Genomic DNA, 18953 nt, shown 5'->3' with positions numbered 1-18953 from the left:
TTAAGACACATCAGTCATGCTGTTATTAGCCCGTACCACAGAAGGCTCGGCGCTGGTCCACCCTGCACAGACCGTTTCAGGGTCTGCTGTCCCTGGGTCCATTCTCTCTCCGCCCCCCCAATGGGGACAGACTTGGGCCCTTGGGTAAGCCCTTGTATGGTAGCACCCTCTAAGCTTGCCTGGGAACAAGACAAGTACCCGTTCCTAAGAAAGAGCCTTTCATATGAATGTTTCTGAAAAAGGGCTTGCAAGTTTGAGGGTTCCAGCAGATTATAAACAGTGTCGGCTTCAGACCCTCATTTTGTGCCAGAGACTCAACATTGCCTATTTTAGAGACCATGTGTTTACTCCTACAAGACAAACCTCTACATATGTGTGTACTTGTCCAGAAGCCACACCTAGTGACTCCTGGGGGGGTGGAGCCTGTCTTTGTAGTACCTAATACAAGCCCCGTTTACTGATGTTAACAAATTTCTCAGCACACCCTCCCCATGCCCAGTAGAGGGGGCTTGTGTTGGGTGAGGCAGTGACTTGGGGGGTGCCTGGAGGAAAGGCTTAAATCTAGGCAGACCCTGTGCCCACATAATGATGAGGCAGAAGAGGGGGGTGTCCATAGCAGGACCGCCAGCCCAGAGCTGTGGAATAACACAGGGCCTCCACGCAAGGGGAGTCACAGACACACACTTACATCATGTGACTTTGTCATGGAGAAGGCCAGCAGTTCCTATCATGTTTTTGAGGGAGTTCCTTTTGTGTAGCTGAGAGAGGGATGTGACTCTTATAAATGGGACTATTAGTATAAGGGCGACCTGTGCTTGCAGAAACTGGTGCTGCTTCAGGCCAAAGAACCAACGTCCCACTCTGCTTCGGAGAAAGTGTCACCCGTAGAATGGTGGGCTGGATGTAGGGGAGTGGTGAGGGGTTGAGATTGGCCACCCCCTAGTGGGTGCCGTTAAGGGCCACTGCGTCAGTATTTTATAAGGGAATAGGCTGAGGTGAGGATGGACAACCTTAAGAACAAGTGCTGGGGGAAGCGGCCCCTTTGCAGAGGTCCCACCAGGGCCCCACTGTGGCTGCTGCATTTTGGGGGTGAGGAGTCATCCCCGATATGCACCCTTGTCTGTACCAGCTCCCTGGTCTCCCACTCTTGGGGGCTTCCCCCGAGTAGGTGGACGGGAATACTGCTGTGGTCTACCTCAGACTCCATGCTGGGGACGCGATGCCCCCATCTCCTCAGTTCCTTCCTTATGCCTTGGGAACTATCAGCTCTCATGTCTCCCCTTTGCTGCCCTGGCCTGCCACGCCGTGGGAGCCCTTCCCCAGGTGGGAGTGGAGTAGCAGGCCTGTGGTCCACCAAGGCTAGGCTTGTGGGGGGCTTGAGGATTCCATAGGAAACAGGTTCTTTGAAGTCCCCTGAGTTCAAGCCCATCGTTCTGAAGTTGGGGTGGTCAAGGCTTGGGAAGGGAAGGGACTCCTGGGGTCTGACAGTGAGCAGCGGCTGCCCGGGCAGGGACCTCAGCCCTGTGGTCTTAGTTGCTACACAACACAACACTGCTCGTCCAGTTCGGTGTCTAGGTATGATGAATTAATGTTAATTAATTGTCTCTGTTTAGGTAGTTCTTGCAACAGCCTTGTGGGGTAGGTACGACTATTATCCCCCTTTTACAGATGAGACACTGGGGCTGGGGAGGTTGCCAGAGGCAGAGGAGGGCCCAGCCCCGGCTACTACCCGCAAGGCTAGAGCTCGACCCCTTCCTGCCCTGTCCCCAACACCACCAGATGACTCCAGGGTCGACCTTGCACAGATGAGGAATAAATATTGGCTTGTCTTTATGGCGATGGTATATAAAATTTCTACTTGGTACAAATTGATTGAAGGAAATCTGTGATCAATTTCAAAAGCAGAAGTCTTGACTAGCTGACAGTATAGGTATAAACAGATTAATTCCAGGGTGGCAGGTAGATGTCTTGATATTTAGGCAGCGCTGATCCCCATCAGCAGGAGGAAAGAGGATGCACCTATGGCCAGTCTGCTCGTGAGAGAATCTTGGGTGTTCATTTTTCCTAGCATGTCCTAAGTCTCTCCACCTGGGGGTGCGAGCCATGGACCCAGCCTGTCTCTGGCCTTCCATGGTGCCTGGGCTCTGGGTCGGCCTGCCTGAAAGGGGGCTGGCACCTCTGGCTTGGTGTCAGTGGCAGAACCGGAGCCTGAAGAGAGGAACAGGTAGCGGGTCGGGCTGGAAGACCTGCAGTGTGAGGAGGACAGAGAGCATCTCAGCTGAGCTCCACGCACGTTGATGCCAGGTGTTAACAACTGTTTTAGGGCTGACGTGGAGTCCTGATGATGACAGGCGTTCAGGACGTGTTTCTCTAATGCCTCAATGATCGCAGCAAGAGAATGTCAGAGGCAATGACCCTCTGAAGGGCTCCAGCCCACTGGTTCTCAAACAGGCTTCCATAGGACCCCAAGGGTGCTGGGGGGCTCCCCGAGAGCCAAGAAAAGGGAGAGGCTTGGAGTTCTGCTCTGTAGCTTTGGACAGAGCAACTGTGTTTTTGAATCCGCCCATATAGAGGGAGAGATTTTCCTTGGGACATAGATTCTGCTGCTAGAAAATGCTGAAAACCCACAAATCTAGACTGAGCTCTCAATCCAGCAGATGGGAAGCCAAGTTCCACACAAGAGCAGAGACATCACAGAGAGCAGCTCTGCACAGCCATTTTAAATAGAAATGTCTCTATTTAGGCAGATCCGTGGATTTCTGGTAGAAGTGGAATATGCACTCTGTGGGGTGACGTGAGGGTTTCGATGGTGGTTCTGCCCCCTACTTTTTTGGTGGCTGGTGCATTTGGGGAGGGTGGATGGTCCACCTTGGACCCAGCTGTCCATAGGCCAGGGACTCAGGGCCCACAGGACAGAGCTGTCCAGCCTCAGCAGACAGCGGTGGCTGAAGGCAGAGTGTTTATGGGGTGCTAGACCCTGAGCTAAGTACTTCCAGATCTATTATTTCTGTTCTATAGATGAAGAAGTGGAGGCTTGGGGTGTCGATGTGACCCTTTAACGTCAGGGCTGGAGCCTGCTGGTCTAGGATCCTCTTGACCCCTGTGGCTCCCACTTCCCAAGAAGACTTCCCCAGTCCTAGCAGACTTGTGCTGACAACCTACACAGGGCCGGGGCTCTCACTGTCAAAAACACCCCGGCCAAGTCCTCTCCTCTCGAAGGTTCAGATAGTAGATAGGAATCTTTCTGTCTCCCCTCTCCACACTCTGTGAGGTTTTGTGCAGAACCCTACTGGCTGTCCCATGAGGACAGTGGTTCTCAGCCTTCCTAATGCCTCCTAATGCTGTGACCCTTTAATACAGTTCCTCATGTTGTGGTGACCCCCAACCATAAAATTATTTTCGTTGCTACTTCATAACTGTAGTTTTGCTACTGTTATGCATTGTAATGTAAATATCTGATAGGCAGGATGTATTTTCATTGTTACCAAGGGATCACAACCCTCAGGTTGAGAACCACTGCACTAGGGTTTTCTAAAAGTCAGCCTTCTTTGAGCAACAGCGAGGGAGCCAAGGATAGGTGACCAGACTCCCCAGCAGTAAACAAGACAAGGACCTTGCTCACCATATTTCTCCTATGTGGTACCTCAACCCACGAGGGTTGGGCCTGATAGGGGAGCTCACATGGCCACTACAAGAGTCTAGTGATTTGCAAGAGGCCAGTCTTTCCTTTACATATGACTTTGTGCTCTTACCCATCAATTCATGCGTTTATCACTCTTAAAAATTCCTTCAGTCATCAGATCCCTTACCTCTCTCTCCATCCATTCACATAAGGTCTTACGCATTCATTCACTTCGTTTGTGCATCTGTTAGTCCATTCATTTATTCATTTACTCGATCTGCAAATAAAACGCTCTAAAATAAATTAAAGACTCTGGAGGACCATATAAACAGTTCATCCACACCCACAATGGACTCTGGGTATCTTTGACATTATTGGATGGGCGCTCCATCTTAGCCAAAAGGTGGAGAACTGATTCATCGCATCATTGGATGGAGAGGCACCTGGATGAAGTTGAGTGAATAGCCCCAGGGGCTGCCGGAGACATTTGCTGGTGGGCCGCCCTCATCCCCTGGGACTGTGGAATTCAGATGTCACTCCCATGCTGAGATTCTTCTCCATGATCTGAGAATCCATGGCTTCCCTTGGGTCCTCTGAACAAGCCTTCTGGTGACCCTGGGTCATCCTGGGGCTGCTCCTGGAACTTGAGATTTGGCCATAGGCTCCCCCACCCCCATGGGAAGGCAATAGATGGCTGGGTCCACAAGCCAGGGTTGGGGTGTCCCAGGGCGGGAAGATGGTCTTGTGAGGGGCCACATGGAGTGGGGCAGGAGATGCAGGGACGGCTGGGCAAAACTAGGCTTCCTTCTCTTCTCCCACCAAAGAGTTGCTATTCATTTCCTTTTTGTGGACCTTACCTTATCCCTGAGAGGCAGGCAGGATGGACGGCCCTGCACCTGTTCACGGGCTGAGATCCTGTATTGGAAAGCGCAGAAACCCCAAAACGCAATCCAAAGGAGAGGTGAAATGTCTGGCCGTTGTAACAACACTAACTGAGCCAGGCTAAGAATGAGAATCTTTATACTTGAACAGGGAGGCACCGGGGAGAGGCCTTCTGCCTCCACCAGTAAGTGAGGAGTAGAAATACTGCATCTTCTGGATCAAGCTCTGCCTTGGTGTCATGAAGATGGGTGATTGTTAAGGTGGGTTTATGGGGTTATTGGGGGTGATGCTGCCCTCACCCTTGGTTTTCCTTCCTGCGTGAGACTTCAGATGCATTTAGCGCCTTTTCTGGTTTGCAGTCTGTGTTTCAAGTATCTGGCTGCAAGGATGCTTTGGATCAAGAGAAGGACAATCAGTGACTTTTATACAAGCAGGCTGGCATGGGGCACCTGTTGGTTCCGGGAGATATTTTGAGCCTTTACCACCTTGTGTATGTTTGTCCCTTTCCTGCAACAAAGGCAGCGTGGGTGGCCTGTTGGAAACTGTTTCTGCCTTCCTTTCACTGTAGTTAACTTCCAGGTATTCAGGAAGCCTCACCCCAAGAAGCCCAGCTCAGCTGGCTGTGTACCAGACTCCCATCACACTGACTCTCAACTCACAGCCAATGAAAAGAGTTGTTACTCGACACTTGTTCCCTAGGAAACGGCAGCATACACATAATAACAGCTGTACAGGACAGAAGGGACACGGAGCCCACACACTCTGCGCTGGAGTCTATGGTCCGTCCACCTCAGTCCCTAACCCTGTCCTCAACACCGATTGTCTTTTTTGCCTATTACTCTGCTTGATTTAAAACACACAGCCATAAACACTCAGGGCAGCCAGCAGCACGGCCGGATATAATATTAATTTCTTTTCTGGTTTATTTGTGAAGGAGTCAACCATATAAATCACTTTAAGCCGCTGAGACAGAAAGTGAAATCTCATCTTCCAATGGAGGAGTGTAGTGTGTGACCATTAAAATCTGAGCCGGATATGTGATCAAACTGAGGTTCGCGTGTGGGTACAGTGCTGTTAACCTTGCTTCAGACTGTGTGAGGTGCCCAGAAAGTCACTTCTCCCCCTCCCTCTGTTTGGGTGCAAAGCATTGGGTGCCAATCCGTGGCGTATCCCTAGAAAGCCTGGCGTCTGCCGGACAGTCTCCTTGGAATGCCATTTTTCACGACTCGTTTAATTAACAGCCATTTTTTGACCCAGACTTGATATAAAAGTGTTGTTATTCTTTCCTGCTAAATTATGTCTAATGAACATATTTGCATGTTATCAGATATAGCAATATATCATTTCAAATTTCGGCGTTTAAGCCTGCATCACTCAAAACAGCTTTTGTGGATTAGTAAGCAGGTGAAATCAAAAATCTCATTTCATATCTGACATTAATAACTTTCAGGGGGAATGAGCATTGGCATTTATGTCTGGACCAGAATCGAGCCCAATGTCCTAGAAACACAAGGGCAGCAGACAAACCTACTCACCAGATAGGGAAATAAATCATGCATAATGCAGAATTTCTACCTTACATGTTAATTAATGTGTGCAATCAATTACTGATGTTACAATATAAGAAAGAAACTGGTGGGGAATGGGGTAATAAAAAATACCTATAGATTTATCTGCTTCTTTTTTTCTATTTAAACAAATAGTCTTCAAGCCTGTGAATGCTGTGTTGAGACATGCTCTGAATAATAAGCATCATAAAATCTAATCAGATTTATAAGAGGAATTGATTGTTGTGGCAGGAGGAGAGGGTAGAAAATAAGCTGAAATTTAAGTGTTAATTTTTATGCTAATCCACAGTGGCTTCATATGAAGCAATTTTGTTCTGTGCCACAAATATAAAATTGTCCCTTGCAGAGAAATGTCAGCTTGCTAGACCTGAAAGCAGTAATTTATTAGGTATGTTTCTATTAGTATGTGTCACAGTTGTTAGCAGGCTGTACACACAATGGTGCTTCATACTTATCCTCCAAGTCTCAGAATGTTTCAGCTCAGTGGCTGGAACGTGGGGCATTAATACATTATCATATGCGGGGTGGTCTGTGCCCTGTGGACAAAAGGCTATTTAATACAATTTAATGTCATTCTGAGACGAAGTGGAAAAATAAAGACGGGGAATAAAATGGCATCTGTGTGTTTCACAGTGCACTCATGCACAAACCCTCAGTTTAAGAGGTATGACATTTCTGCCAAGGAAAAGAATAAAACTGGGGCATTTTTTTTTTTATAACCTGTTCCCCACTGCAGTATTTTCTAAATGCTATTAAGTGATCGATTTACACGGCCACATGATGATGTCACTCGTAAGAAGGGGAATGCAGATGACAGCAAAATACTAGTGACGGTGACCTTGTTTCAGAATCCTTGGAACCCTGTCAGCTTTGCTTCCAGTATACGGTTTCAAAGAATGTACTTTTTGGACAATATCTAGTTACTGGGTAGTGAATTAATAGAGTTAAGGGTTCTGATGCAATTCACATATAGGTCAATTACATGCGCCAACATCTGCTCTGTCACCGCCATTTGCATATAGCATTCATATGTTAATTATGCCTCTTTTTACTCAAGTAATATATTTAAAAAACAAGATTTGCATATCAGTTTGGATCAGTATATTACAAGCAATGTATCATTTTCTCCTCCTTGTTATGATTTTTAAGAACAGTATCTTGAGTGATGGCTGCTATATTTGAGCACGGCTCTGATTTATACAAGGAGCCCCTCAGTGGGAAAGCTTCCATTCTAAAGCTGCTTAAAGCCTTATAAATCAATAATGACACAGATGGACTGGTGATAATCTATTTAGAATGCCTGATAGCAAATATTGTTGTACAGATGATTAGAGTGGTAACTGTTTTAGCAGAAAGGCTTCCCTCTCTCTTTGTAAATGGTAAGTTTGAACAAAAAAGTGCTCTGCACAAGAGCTTGGAGTCAGGAAATCTTCTTGCTGGGTCTGGATTGCAAAGGGGGAAGGCCTGGGGAGAAGAACAAAGGGACTTCCCACTCCTGCCAATATAATCATATCAATCCCTGTTTCTTTAACAAAACAGGACCTCTTAATGGAATGTGTCTTCAGGTGTAAATAGCATTAAAAGCCCGTCTCTCCTCTCTTCTTTGCCCTGATACAGCGCAGGGAGTGAGAAAATAAAGTGGAGGTTGTCAGAAGTGGCAGCTGCTTGGAATCCTGATAAATATAAGCTTTTATTGATCTGATGAAAATGAAAGATCCCAGCGCTAGGCAGTATTTAGCTTCTTGCTTGCAGCACGTCACCGGTGGCCTTGCGTTGGGATAGATTTCCATTCTCATACACCGGGTTTGATTTCATCTTTAACCTTTTCAGTTGAATTTCCTTGACCTCTGCATAGCGCTGTGATTTGGTGAATTTGTTACATTTCACTTTACATCATTTCTTTCTGTATTTCCTTTTGTGATAGGGAACTGGGACGCCCCTCTGGCGATCTGTCAGTGCTTGGACCAACTTCATCCCTTCTGGAACGTTTCTCACCAGCCTGATAGTTCTTAAGACAAGTATGCAGTTAAGCTGCTAAGGTAAGTCTTATGACATTAGAGATCTTCCTTCACCCCGACACACCTCATTTCTCTCTGCTTTGTTGCGTTGACCGAACACGAATTCAAACCAAACAGCCCCTCTCTCCCCACCAGCCAGGGGCTTCCCCACAGCCTTCCCTGACCCAGGTGGCATTTAGGGGACCTGCCCAATCACCTGTGGGGGAGTGGGGGCAACAGGCTCTTTCCCCATGGCGGGGCAGGGGGAGGCATTCCTTTGTGGTTTGGTTGTGTTTGGGGCTGGGGGGGGGGGAGGAGGAACAAAATGATTGTGAAAAAAAATGTTATTTTTTCCCCTCTGTGGCTTAATTCTTTTCTGAAGTTTCCTTCTGGGATTAAAAAAAAAAAAAAAAAAAAAAAAAAGGCTTCTTCGGTTCAAAAATCCTGAGGTGCTGCTAACATATTCTGGTTCCAAGAAAGTGCTGCTGTTATTTTGAGTAGTTTTGATACAACCAAATCAAAGTGAAGATTTGAAATAGCTTTTCTGAAAGCCCAAGCTGGAGTCATAAATTATTCTGCACCATGATTCTTTCTGATAGTAAAAACCATACCTCTCTGCCTGACATTGCTGAAATGTGGAAAAGTGAAAGTTAAAAATAAAATGAAACATTTAAATCTTGCCTGTTGAGAACCTCAGATAGACATCAAGGCCATTGGATAAAGGCCCCTATCAATTAGGCTTTAGCCGTTATCATCAGATATTGGTTTATTAGTAACTAACTGCACAGGTGCAGGGCTCCTGGATTAAGAATGCGAATGGATGGGGGGAAAAAGCAGAGAAATGCTGGAAATGCCAAAAATGCCAGAATTTGGAAAGCAAGGGTTCGGGGCTCCAAGGTCCTCCTGGTGGTGCTAGGGCATCATGTAAAATCGTCTGCCTCAGAAAGGTTGGAAGTTTTCCTTTTTTTTTTTTTTTTAACCCCCTTTATTTGAGTTAGAAAGTGTTGATTTCACACTGCGGTGAGTGTTTTCCGTCAGCTTCTTGGTGGGTGTATTCTGTGTTAAGAAAAAGGAGCAGCAAACACCAGCAATGGAAGCTTCCAGCAGCCGGCGGGCGGCCTCCCCTGGCACCGGTGACTTCTCTGTGCACTGGGCCTCCTCCAGCAATGGGGACAACCCGTGGTTTCCGGTCCCCGAGCTCACAGGCTGAGCCTTTTGGCTAGTTCTCTCCTCAGCATATCGTAGGCAGGAATAATTTTTGGTTCCATAGCTGTTTGGTTGGGAAAACAAGCCTGCAGTTGCCAGTAAGGTTTAGAATTTGCCTGCCAGATAAGGGAATGTCTGCGAAGACTATTTTCCCTCTTGGGAGGCAAAACACAGATGGGGGAGTTAGGAGTCTTACAATATTTAGCTGCTACATTGGTGGTGGGGGTTCTGCTGCGTGGATGCTCCTAGCCCAGTTTAGCATCAGCGTTGAGGGCCTAAGGTAGGGGAGGGAGGTAAGAATGGCTTCTCCAGGGGGGAACGAGCACGTGTTCTGGTACATTCCACATACTGTACCTCGTAGGGAGTGGGGTGCTACAAGGATGCGACCATTTCTCCTGACCCTCAGTGGAAGAGTAGAGAAAGATGACCCACCTGTCCAGGTACCTGACGGGTGGAAATGGGGGGGAGGAGCGGAAGGGACTCAGGTACCTTTCTGCACCGGACAGACACACCCTTTGTATGGGCTTTTCGGGCTGTGCAGAATTAACAGTGACTGCAGCCTCACCATCCAGGCACATATTTTGAAGACTTAATCACCTCGGCATGTTCTGGGCCTCCTGGAAGATAAGGAACAATCACTCGGTTTTGTGCGGGATTGGCTACGTCAACGCAGATGGAAGATAGACATCTTAGAATAATTTTGGGGTCATACCAGCAGGAAGTAGGATTGGGACTTCTGGAGACCAAGGACGGGACAGGTCTTAGAAACAGGCAGAAACCACCTGGGTACCTCCCTCCAGCCTCTCTGTGGCTTTCCCGGCCCGAGACCATGGGCGTATCCAGCCCCACACGGGGGTCCCTTTTCCGAGTGGCCTGGAACTGGGAAGGGCTGGTGGGAGCAGGTGGACAGTGGGCTAATTCAAGCCTCAAGCCTTTTCTGGATTTCTGGAGTTACCTCCCCTCCTTACCATCAATGCCTTCCCAATTTGTTGAATTAGACACTTGATTTTTTTGTTAAAATGCTAAGTAAATGCAGCTTTGGGACAACTAGATGGCCACCTCTAAGCACCCAAGTGGTCTCTTGGGAACTGAACCTCTTGAACATCCCAGAAAGGACTCGACATCCCCCACGATGGAGATTTCCCGAGAACCCCTGTGAAGATTGGAGGCACGTCTTCAAGATCTGACGGTCTAGCTCCCTGTAGAAAGACACCAGGTCTATCCTTTAGAAAGACACCAGGTCTATCCTTTAGAAAGACACCAGGTGCTGGTGTTAAGACCCAGGGCCTTCCAGAAGCGAGTGGCACTCAGGACCCATCGTACCTTTGTTTCACCTGACAGATGTGTACCGGCCCCCGCTGTACGCCGGGCACTTGCTGGACCCAGGTGGCCACCTCCAGCAATCTGGGCCTGAGGTGCTGATCTGCTGTGGCTGTCTCTGGCTGTCCCAAGCTGGCCCCGTTGTCCTGTTTCAGAAGAGTGAGTCAGTAGCCTTCCGGCGGCGGCAGTAATTACCTTAGTTAAATGCTGCAGTGGCAGCACTTTGGGAGCCCAGAGGAGGGAGTGAATAATTGTAATTTCTATGTGATAATGATGATAAGCCCTGCGTATGTGTGTGGGGCTTTGCATTGTTTTTGATCTTCACCAGAAGCTCTTCAGGCTCAAGGAGGTAAAGATCCTTGCAAGTGCATCTGTAGCTGCTGGACGAGGTGGGAAAGTAGGGTCCCACTGCTCACACCTACCTGGGGAGAAAACCCAAACCGGGAACTCTGTAACTCTAGAGAGAAAGGTGGAGTGGAGCGCCATCTGGTCTGGGCATTCCTTGGGGTTTCCTCAGTCCTCACAAGGTCCCAGCAGGAATGGTGTTCTTAGTTGCGTTTGCCAGATGTGGGAGCTGAGGTTAGGTGAGTGGAGCAGCTGCCCCAGGCCGCAGCTGGCCGGCGGTAAGGCTGAGGTCCGAGCGGGGCCCTTCCTGGTTTGGGGACCTGATCTCTTAGCTACTGCACAGCCCTGGGGGGTACAGAACTGGACAGGACAGACAAGCTCCCTGTCCTCAGGGGCTTACAGTAAGGGGGTTGAAGCAGTCAGCAGGAAACCAGTGGGTAAGATGATGTCAGATAGTAAAAAAACCTTGGGACAATGAAACAGAAAAAAACGGGAGGGGAAGGGGAGGAGGACTGTTTGTACTGGGTAGGTGGTAAGGGATGCCCCTCCCCTCAAGGAAGGGACCTTGGCAGTGTACAGTCTGCAGGACATGGAGGAATAGGCTGAGTGGAGGTCTGGTGGAGCATCCTGGGCAAGGGAAGAGTAGGTGCAAAGGCCCTGTGGTGTGGGCAGAGTGGCGGCCAGTGTGTTTGGAGCCTTGCAGAGGGAGTGTGTAGGCTGGAGGGCTCAGATCAGCCACAGTTTGTGGGTCATGGTGAGGAATGCTGACTTTCTTTTACATTTATGTTGCTGTTAACCAGAGAGAGTGTCTTGGCTAAAACCCACCTTCTCAGATGTGGAGAGGCTCTGAGGGACCAGTGGCCTGAATTGTGTTTTGGTGGACGTTATTTTCTGCTGGAGGGATGTCCTGGAGACTTGTCCAGAGCTGGGAGTCAGGGATTGCAGGATTCATGGGTGGCAGGAGACATAGCACCCATGCGGGGACCCTACCCTTGGAGCAGTGGACTGTGGCTGCCCCTGAAGCCCTGAGCCTCCTGGGCAGCTCCTTGTTCAGGGAGCCTTGGTTTGGCTGAGTCTGTGTCCAGAAGCGGGAGACAGTGGCTCTCAGGGAGGTGCGGCAACACCCACTCACTGCAGGGGATACTGGGTTATGTTGAGACATCTGATAGCTTACGGGATGAGATTAATCCTTGGTTTTTATAGTAGAGGCCTTGTTCTCTGGGGCATCATGGGGCTATTGGCAATTAGTACTCCCTCCAGAGGTCCTCAAACTTTTTAAACAGGGGGCCAGTTCACTGTCCCTCAGACAGTTGGAGGGCCGGACTATAGTTTAAAAAAAAAACAAACTATAAACAAATTCCTATGCACACTGCACATATCTTATTTTGAAGTAAAAAAACAAAACGGAACAAATACAATCAGACCGTCGCATGTGGCCCATGGGCCGGAGTTTGAGGACCCCATCGTTCATGGGCTTATAGAACCCTTGGGCTGGCAGAAAGCTTTATGATCAAAGCTATCTCATTGTGTTGGTGAGAAGATATTGGGGGGGGGGCAGAGAGGGAAAGAGACTTGCCCAGGGTCACACAGTGAGTCATTTACAGATCCAGAATCAGAACCCATGAGCGTACCCAGCCCGGTTCTCATGTGAGTGCAACAAGGCACCCCTCAGGCAGTTCCAGACGACGTGGGGGCCCCTCTCAGCTGAAGGGAAGCCCAGCTTGTGTCTGGGTGGTGGGGGTGGTGTCTTCTTTGTCCCTCCTGTTCCTGGCACGTGGAGTGGTTAGCAATCATTTATCAATGATTGCTTGTTGCACTTTGGTTTCAACAAGACCAATATATGACAAATCCACTTATATTTCTGCCTATTTTGGGATACAAGAATCGCAATGCCTGGCCAAGTCTGATTTCTGCAGCACCCAGGGTGCAACAAGGGCGGGACTCTGGTCGAGAGTGCCTGATCCCTGAACAGGCATTTGGGGACACCCTTCGGGTATTCCAGCAGACCCACTGGAGGGATACAGGTGCCTGAAAGTTTGGACAAAGATGATCAACGCTCAGCCAGGACAAGATTCCAGACTCTGCCCTGGAGTGTGGCCTGGGGAGGGGCACCTGGGCAGTGTGGCCCTGCCCATGGCCGTGCATCCTGGGAAGGCCTTATCCCTCTCGGAAGTTGTCATAAAGCCAAGTTCAGAGTCTGGTGGCAAATGCATGAAGCTGAGTGTGTACAGAGCAGATGGCGAAGCACTAATGCCCTGAAAGGGACAATTGCCCCAGCTCCTGTGAATGGTAGCCATGAAGGTGTGGGAAGAGCTTATCTAGGTGTCCGGAGCTTTTTAAAGGAAGTCAGAAAAAAAAAAAAAAATCCAGTTTCTTTTTCTTTTCTTTTCTAATGTTGGCAATTAATTTAACTTTTCAAAAAACTTTCTGTAAGTACAAGTGTGTCTGTGGGCTGGGTGGAGCTGGGCCTGCATTCGGTGACTCCTGCCCTCGGGGAAGGTCAGACACACGGTGCACAGGCGGCTGTCCATAGGACTGGCCAGTGCTGACCCAGGGTGCCGACAGGATCTCCCAGTCTGAAGCACGTGGAGTGCAAAGGGCAGGGAGCGTGTGTGGGGTCCCTGGTCTCACACTTCTTCAGGGCCCTTATTCTCTTGCTATGGAGGATGGAAATGCTGCAGGCAGGCTGGGGCTGTTCCTGAGTGCGTGGGGCAGGACCAGATCCCAGAATTGGGTTGCAGTGAGAAAACACCTGTCTTCTGGGGGTGGGGTGGTCAGGACGCCCCTGGGTAGGCTTCTGGGCCCCGCCTTCCTCTCCATCTCCCCAGCTCCTGGCTGTAAAGTGCCTGCCCATGTCTGCTGTAGAGGTGGGGGTGGCAGGCTTTGATTCCTGCCCACCAGGGGGAGCGGGCAATAGAGCTCCCCTGCCCACCCGACTGTGAGGGGCTGCTTGGGCAAATCCTTCCACCCCTCTGAGTCTCACTGGGTCCCGTGTGTGGCTGGTCCACTTACTCTTCTCCTGTGTCTGGGAAGCGTAATCCAACCCTCCAGCAAAGTGACTGGAAACTCTCTGGGCTGTCTAGCTGCAGGAGACAGAGTGAAGGTCAAGATGCTTCTGACCTGGGGGGCTGTCTGTTACAGGAGAGAGTGTCAAGGCAGCTCAAGCCACCTGCTGCCCATCCCTTCCTGGTCCCACACCCGCCTCTGCTCCTTCCTGCAAAGGGGCCAACTTCCTCAGGGATGAGAGGTTAGAGGCGTGCAGGTGACCCAGCGTCTCCAGGGATGGGGACGAGGTAGGGGCAGGCCCCCTACATTTTCTTCCACCAGCAGGATTCCATAGCAAGCTGTGGCATAGCCCATGCACTGGGCTAGGGAGTTGGCTCACCTCTGGGCCTCACTTGCCACTGGCCCCTACCCAGCTCCACTCCTTTCTGCTCCTCCCTCCATCCTGTCCACATGCAACATGGAGTTTCTGTGTGTGTAATATTATTTGTTTTTATTTCTGTAATCCCTTTATTGTTTGCACAACTGCTGTCAGACTGTTGCCTGAAAGTATCACAGGATAATTGCAGAATGCCTGCATAAGTAATTTCTTATGAAATCGGGCCTTGTCTGCATATAAAATTGTTTTCTGTTGCTGCATGCGTGGACTTCATTACATGGAGGCTGTTTACCGGGGGCTTGCACCTTCCCCACAGGCCACGGAGATGGGAGTGTCTGACACCGGGAAATAATGAAACACCATCAGTATTCTTTTTTGGTCCTATGACATTTCTGGAAGGTGACAGTGGGTCCGACGCAGTCAGCAGGAGCCTGGCCTTGGAAGGAGGGGAGGCATATGCCCCGAGATGGGGACTCTGGGCTGGGGAAGGCCACTGGCTAATCCTGCCTTGCACTGGGCATTTCTTCCCACCACATTTCTGCGATATTAATGGTGTGCGGTAGTGAAAGAAATGTGTTTTATTCTCGAGTCTAACCCTGCTGTTATCAAAGTAACTTCCAGCTTATTAGCGACAAAGGACTTTTCTCCTCTCCGCTGCCCTGTTCGCCAGGGCTTCCTGAATTAAACTGCTGTTTCCTGTCCTTTATATGCATGACCACATCTGGGCAGCCTGCTCACAGCCCCGCCGCTTAATAACAATCACCTTCCCTTTCAGTCTCTGTTGATTGTTTCTAATTCACTCTGACAGATAGCGCCTGACAACTTGCCGGCTTTTCCCTCCCTCCGTGACCTGAAGTTACTCACAGCACTTATATAGTCTGTCATTTTTAATATTTGATTTCATTTTAAGTTATGTGTTTTACTGAGAAGATGAAACCAAAAAAAAAAAAAAAAAGAAGAAGAAGAAAAGAAAAGGGGGACTTGCCATGGAACATAAATTTAACCCTTCTTGCCATCCGGCATCAGCAGGGAGGACGCTCCCTCCTCCAGCCTGGGCGACAGTTTCTCCTTCTGGAGGATCCTGGGGCTGTGGCCATGGTTGCTGCTGGGTTTTCTTTTCTTTCTTTCTTCTTTTTATTTTTTTCTCTTTTCTTCTTTTTTCTTTCATTTCTGGAAACAAAAGCTTCATGTCACATCCATTGGCTTTCATGGTACTGGATCAGTTGATGGAGCTAATCATGGTGCGTTTGGTGGGGTGACCAGCTTCTACCTGGGAGACCTTATGGGGAACTTTGCTGGGGAGTGAGGGCACCGTGGTGGGGGAGAGACTTCGTAATGTCTAGGTAACTGCAACCTTGAAGGCAACATGAACCTGATCTTTCTTTTTGGAAACCCGTCTCTTAGTACCAAATGATTGGATAGGGAAATGCCAGCTGTCCCTTGGTTTGGGATAAGCCACCCAGACTGGGGCCTTCCAAAGTGTGGGGACCATGCCAACCATAGAGCTGAGGCTGGACGTGAATTTCCTTCTGCTACGTTCCGCCTGAATCTGCCCTCTTAGGCATCCTCCCAGGTGGGGCGAGTGGGGCCAGCATCCCACATCACTTCAAGGTCTGCCGTGAGATAGAGGCTCCTGTGTCCCTCTGGTCCCTCCAGAGATTGAGAGCTGTGGGGCGGTGCATTAGGTCAGCTTTGCAAAGAGACACCACCAAAATAAAGAGAGAGGCATGTTGGTCCACAGGCTTCTGCTGCCAGCCCTCCTGTGGACGTCTGTCTGTCCCACGCAGTGGGGCACAGCTGGTTGAAGGAGTGCTGGAAGGGTGAGCTGGCTGGAGCTCAGGTTAGAAAGTTTCAGCTTCACTGTTGACCAAAGCCCATCTAGAGCCCACTCCCTGTCACTGCCACTGGGCTTGCAGAGCCTCAGTCCCAGCATTCCTTGGACTCCTGCAGCTACACCTGGGCCTGGGACACAGATGTGCCAGTCCTGGGGACAGAGGCAGGTGCATCTCCTAGGTAGCTCAGGGTGATCAGGGCTACTGCTCAGCCCTCTGTTGTACAGTCTGCTAGGAGCTATGACACTCCCTCTCGTCCTCTGGGAGGTCACTGTGCAGGGAGTCTCGTCTTGGACACCAGAGAAGCAAAGGGACTCAAGTCAAGGCTGGATCCATGGCCCACAGTGCTGAGACCACAGCTGCTTCCCCTCTGGTCCGCAGCTCTGGGGTCTAGGCCCTGGAAGGAGGCCCTGTACAGGCCAGCCAAGCTGTCCCCAGCCACTCCCCAGGGGACTCATTCACTGGGGGTCTCCCTTTGCCAAGCCTGCCCCTTCTGGACCCCGAGTTCTGCCTCTCTTCCTGGGTGCTATGGTAAGCTGAGGCGTGAGCTGCCCAGTGAGGAGTGGTTTCATCCTTTCCCTCTCCTCCTTTCGAAGGGGCTGAGAAAAGTAGGAACAGGGATCTACTTTGATGGTTTTGCAGCACGGATTAGAGATTTGGGAAGTATCATCTTTGTTTTGAGACTTACTAAATAAATAAAAAAGGAGGATTATGCACAAAAAGTAACATGGCCAGAAACCATTGCCTTTCTGCCGTGATGAGTTATGGGACAGATAGGGACAATGTGGCTTCTCTCTCTCACTGACCGGATGGTCTTTACGTGGCAGGCAGTGGGCCAGCTGGGGCATAGAGGTGGAGAGAGGGAAGCATCTTTTTTTTTTTTTATTCCTCAATATTCACAACCTCCTGGGGGACACCAGACCTTCCCTGATGTGTGTGTGCATGTACACACATCCACGTGGTATGATGTGGGCCACCAGGAGTCCTTGGTATTGTTGTTGGTTCTTCCTGGCCGGGACGAGCTCAGTGCAGTGTGGCTCAAACTACCCAGAGCCATGAGGAAGCATCTCCTGAGGGAGGCCTGGGGCCTTCCCCGCTTCTGTTTTTAGGAGGGAAGTCAAACTGGGATTTTAAAGAAGTTTTGGTAATTGAGATCTAAACTGAAGAATGAAGGCCAAATGAAGCTTTTGTCTCTGTCCCCCAATGGCAAAAGGACTGTTGGGCTAGCGTTGGTTTCTGTTTAAGAGTGAGAGAGAAATTGAGGCCAGGCGTGGTGGCTCACGCCTGTAATTCCAGCAGTCTGGGAGGCCGAGGCAGGTGGATTGCTTGAGCTCTTGACTTCGAGACCAGCCTGAGCCAGAGTGAAACTCCATCTCTATAAACATAGCCAGGCATTGTGGCGGGCACCTATAGTCCCAGCTACTTGGGAGGCTGAGGCAAGAGAATCACTTGAACACAAGAGTTTGAGGTTGCTGTGAGCTGTGACGCTGTGGCACTCTACTGAAGGTGAAAAAGTGAGGCTCTGTCTCAAAAAAAAAAAAAAAGAGAGAGAGAGAGAGAAATTGGGGGTTGAAGTCAAGCAGAGGCTTTAATTTGGATTTTGTACCGAAGCCTCCATCTGTGGGCTGATAAGTTGGCTCCAGATGCCTGGAATTATGGGCTGACAGGTGGAGAGGACACAGGGTTTTCTGACCTATTCCCTGCCTTCTGGAGGTCCCCAATCTAGAGTACATTCAGTTAGGATATAGGTGTGGAAGACCTTTGTGGTGCTGTTGCTATAACCCCTTGAGTTTTCTCCCAGGAGGCAGCGTGGCCCAAGGGCTACCCCGGACAGCTCATTTTCACGGGCCTCAAAGGATGTTGGCTGTAGGGAAGTAAGGCAAGTCCTTGGGTGGTGTACTTGAGTTACAGAAGTGGGTAGCACCCCACTATATCTGGCACCATCCTAGGCAATGATGGGACACAGACAGAGGAGGAAGATGCTCCACAGAGCCAGATGGGACACGGCCACTGCCACCTCTGAGATTAATCAGAGTCATGAATTCTAGGACAAGAGGAGAGATCAGTTAATAAGAGCAATAAGATGTTGACAGACCATAAAGGGAGTTAACAATTGTGTGTCCCCACTCAGCTCAGCAACATACAATTATTTAAGGACAGGAAAAACCAGGCTGGTTTTGTGGCTCAGAAAGAGCTTCATGGAGGGGCTGGCCTTGGACCTGGACCTCAGGAAGATTTTCATAAATAGAGATTGGAAAAGGGAAGAGAGAAGTTTCCTGCAGAAGTCAGAGATTCCTCAAATGCATCTCCAGCTGCAAGAGGGGAGCCAGGCCAGGAGCGGCCAGTCCAGGCAGAGGCTCTGGGAGGAAGTTGGCATGTGGGGGAATGGCTGGTAGCTCTGTTTTGCTAGAATTTAGGGACGTGTAAGAGCAGGGTAGAGGAAGCCCCATGGTGAGGGAAGCTGCATGGCAGGTTAAGGCTTTTGTGACTAATTGGATGTGTCCAAAAATTGGGCATCCGGGACGTGTTTGCTGAACTAAGACAGGGAAAATGGGAAGGAGAAAAAGAGAACAACCCCATCAGCCTGTGGCAGAAGTTGTTTGGGGCTTACAGTGACCTCAGAAAGAAAGAGGTAAATCAGGAGAGTACTGAATTTGTTTGGGGTGTCCAGACTGTGTCTAGCCTGCTAGGCGGCTCAGTAGTGGGCAGCGTCAGCGTGCTGTCAGGCGAAGGTGTGAACTGTTCATAAATGTGGTGGTCTTTACAATAATAATACCAAAGTGCTTGCTCCTTAGGAAA

The 18953-nt window shown here is 49.6% G+C and overlaps 1 protein-coding gene across 3 annotated transcripts in view; it reads left to right on the top strand.

Moving 5' to 3' along the window:
* Positions 1-8002: 8002 nt before the first annotated feature.
* The window catches only part of ZNF536 (zinc finger protein 536), a 336367-nt gene continuing 325416 nt past the window's right edge, over positions 8003-18953 (top strand). For all 3 annotated transcript variants that reach the window (XM_053607794.1, XM_053607796.1, XM_053607795.1), the window contains exon 1: positions 8003-8111. The gene's annotated coding sequence lies outside the window, so the exon portion shown is untranslated. The remainder of the gene's footprint in view (positions 8112-18953) is intronic.

This window comes from Nycticebus coucang, chromosome 10 (genome assembly GCF_027406575.1).
Source record: "Nycticebus coucang isolate mNycCou1 chromosome 10, mNycCou1.pri, whole genome shotgun sequence".
Classification (NCBI taxonomy): domain Eukaryota; kingdom Metazoa; phylum Chordata; class Mammalia; order Primates; family Lorisidae; genus Nycticebus; species Nycticebus coucang.
The sequence above is the reverse complement of the archived record's forward strand: the minus strand, read 5'-3'. Positions and strand labels throughout refer to the sequence as shown.